The following is a 3223-nucleotide window of genomic DNA, read 5'->3' as shown; positions in this document are numbered from 1 at the left end:
ACCAATGCAAACAAGAGCATATGTTCTCAGATTTTTCTCCAGATCCCAATTCCCTCCTTCCAGTAATCCCTGAGTTTGCGCTGCTGCTGCTAACTCCTTCAAAAGCTGTGCCAGGAGCTCTCTTAAGCTTTGGGAACTGTTGCTTTCCCGTGGAAGAATATTCTCTGGCTTCTCTGAACTGGGAAAAGATGGCACATGAATGCAGAAAAGGGTCTAACCAAGCATGATCCAGATCCCTCAGTGTCTGCCATTCAAGGGGGATTCACTTCAGCACATTGAAAACAGCAGCTTCAAAGCTCTGACTCCATTACAGTGAAGTTTTCCAGGTTTGCAGTTGCATTTGTTACCTGCGTGTGTCCCAAGTTCGCAAATCCTAAAGAGTGAGGAAAAAAGAGCATCATAGCAGTATCAGACTTTTAAGTGAGAACAATTCGGTACTGCCAGTACTTGTGTAACAAATCCACGTATTATATAAAGTATAATATGGAAATATAAGTGTAATGCTTGTTATTAAAAGTGCAATTCAATGTACATGGTCACAACAAATGTTTACTTTTTTAATTGTTACAGAATTGTTTGGATCAGTACCTTGTTATCATTGTGTGAATGATGCCTTGTAAAATAAATGGAAATGCAAACAAAATGGGAATAAGGTGCTTATTTTCATAAGCCATTTACTTAAGAAACAGCTTCAATCTGTTTGCAATAATAAACAGCTGCTGTGTCAGGTTTTCTGATACAGTTCACTCCAGCTGGTTATTTTCAAGCAGCACTATTGCACTAGGACACAGTGACTTGGCAGCCCAGCTGTCCAAAATGTGCGCATGCTACATAGCTAATTCCAACCCATTCATTAGGATAATGTACTCATTCAAAAGGGGTGATCTGTTCCACAGGAGTCTGACAGCCAGGTGCTCTGCTAGAGAGCTAATGGGTCACCCTGGTCCTCTGCTCCACATGCTAGTCTGAGGTTTCCAGTACAGAGAACGTAGTGGTAAATATGCTTTTCTTGAAGGTTGTTGATATATAGCAATAGGGCAACAGGAGTTGTTGTTAGGGACTTCATGCTTCCCTGAAGTACACAAGAGGAACAGGCAAGTGAGCCATGAGGCAGCATGCCTGAAGGGAGAGACACTGGGAGCAGAAGGAAACAGCAAGAAACTGAAAACTGACTCGTGTAACAGAGAAGCATGGCTGAGCAAGAACAGGACAGAGCAGAATTTACAGCAGTCAAAAGGATTCAAATGCTTTATAAAACCATTTTTCCATGTGAGCAATTGCTCTAGCATTTCTTTTTTATTAATTGAGATGAACAGCCATTGTTCCCAGATAACTGGAAAAGCACACAGCGCTTCAGGGGAAGATACGAAGGCAAAGAGGTAGAAAAGCTGAAGATTAAATTTACCAGACATAACATTTTGTATTGATTTACCTCCCCATCACTATCCCAAGACTGTTTGTCATCAGTTGCTATCAATGCCTGCAGACAGAAGCAGGAGGAATGGCTACTACGTGCTAGATAAAGAAGCCATATCCTTTCAAAGCCCTCTCTGACACTTCCCCCCACCCCGTCCCTGTCTCTAGAGTTGATGAGCACTGAAGAGCACTCTGCACTGTATTTTGTCTGCCAGCCAGACTAGACCAGCATCTTTCAGCTGAGTTTCAGTACTCCTACTAACTCTAATCTAGCTCCTTTTCCCCCTCCTGATGCAGGAACTGTTCTGATTCTTCTCCCCCCAGAGAAAGCCTGCCACTTGGCTCCTTGTAAAGATGCGCAGAAGAAGAAAGGCTGACAAAGCCAAGTTTTCTTCTGTTCCCAGCCAGGGGAGGATGCAGCATCCAGCTGCTACTGCAGCTTTATGCAAAGGAGAGCTGTGTGAACTTGTTTTTACAAGAGCGACAACTCTTCCACATGGAAGCTGCCACTCAAGTGGAAGTGCCACAGGCACCAAAAAGCTCCTGATTTAAGGAAACTAAATATAAACATTGGTTTAAAAAAAAAAAACTCAAGAAAAAAAGCAAATTACAGGCTCACTTACAATTGCATTTATGTATTAGTGAAAACATTTTCTCCTCTAATCAGAAATTAAATTATAAAGCAATACCAATTTAAACTCTAAAACTGTGAGTACTTCCTAAGATAAGACCACAATTGAGAGTGGAGAAACTCAAAGATTAGTAGCTAAGGAAAAAACACAGAAAGTTTTTTCTTGCTTCAGTGGCTGCTCAACAGAAAGATCGTAAGGAAACAATTCCTGAATAAGCAACTGCCCTTAACCAATTAAATAACCATGCCGCAGAAGTAAATTCCAGTTGACCATGTTGTATTTTTGAGATAAAACCAACTAGCCCAGCTTCAAGTGCTATTCCTGAAGATGGACAGGCTGAAGCTCAGTCCTATGAACATTAAACATAACCATGGTTAGTTATGCAGATCTTTCCTGACACTTTCTCAACTGCAGCTCTTGAAGCCCTGGATCAGAGAGTTATAATAAATGCTTCAATACAAGGTCTGTTAAAACAGCTCTGTGGAATGCAGACTGGAACACAAATCCTTGGCTTCATGTTTTCTATGAATTTACTTTCATCCAATCTATTCTTCCCTCCCTATCTCTAAAAAAAAATAATTAAAAAATCCCATCTTTACAGATTAATAATTCCTGGATGTTCACTTTAGAAGACAAAGAGAAAAAAACCCTAAGGCCATACATCAGCAAATGAGCTGGCATTCCTCAGGAAAATAGACATTATAACTGGCACCCTCTTTTAGAGACATCTGCTTTTTAAACGCTGAAGGCCTGTATCCTGCCGTGGGTTCCACCTTTTATAAAAAACACCTGGAGGCAAACGCTGACTCTCCCACTTACCTGCTCACATAAAGATTGCCATTGCTTTTTTTTTTTTTTTAATTTATTTTCCTTTGGGAAATTTTAATGCCCGACTGCGACCCGGGGATATAGAAACGCTTTTGTTGTTGTTCAGTATGCTGCTTTAGTAACGGTGGTGAGAAACACCTCGCTATACTATTTTTTCCCGGGCAACTGCAACCGAGGTTGCAGCACTCGGGAAGGTCATTTCAAGTCTCCTCTGAAAGAGTCACGATCGCGGTCGCAAAGGAGACCCGCTCGCCTCGGCCGCCGGCTCCCAGACACCGTCGGGGGCGGGAGAAAACCCGCCCGGCCGTGGAGCCTGTCAGTAGCCGCCGCCTCCCCGGCCTGCGGCC

Source organism: Haliaeetus leucocephalus, unplaced genomic scaffold, assembly GCF_000737465.1.
Source record: "Haliaeetus leucocephalus isolate CR32 unplaced genomic scaffold, Haliaeetus_leucocephalus-4.0 Scaffold730, whole genome shotgun sequence".
NCBI lineage: Eukaryota > Metazoa > Chordata > Aves > Accipitriformes > Accipitridae > Haliaeetus > Haliaeetus leucocephalus.
This window is presented reverse-complemented; position numbering follows the sequence as displayed.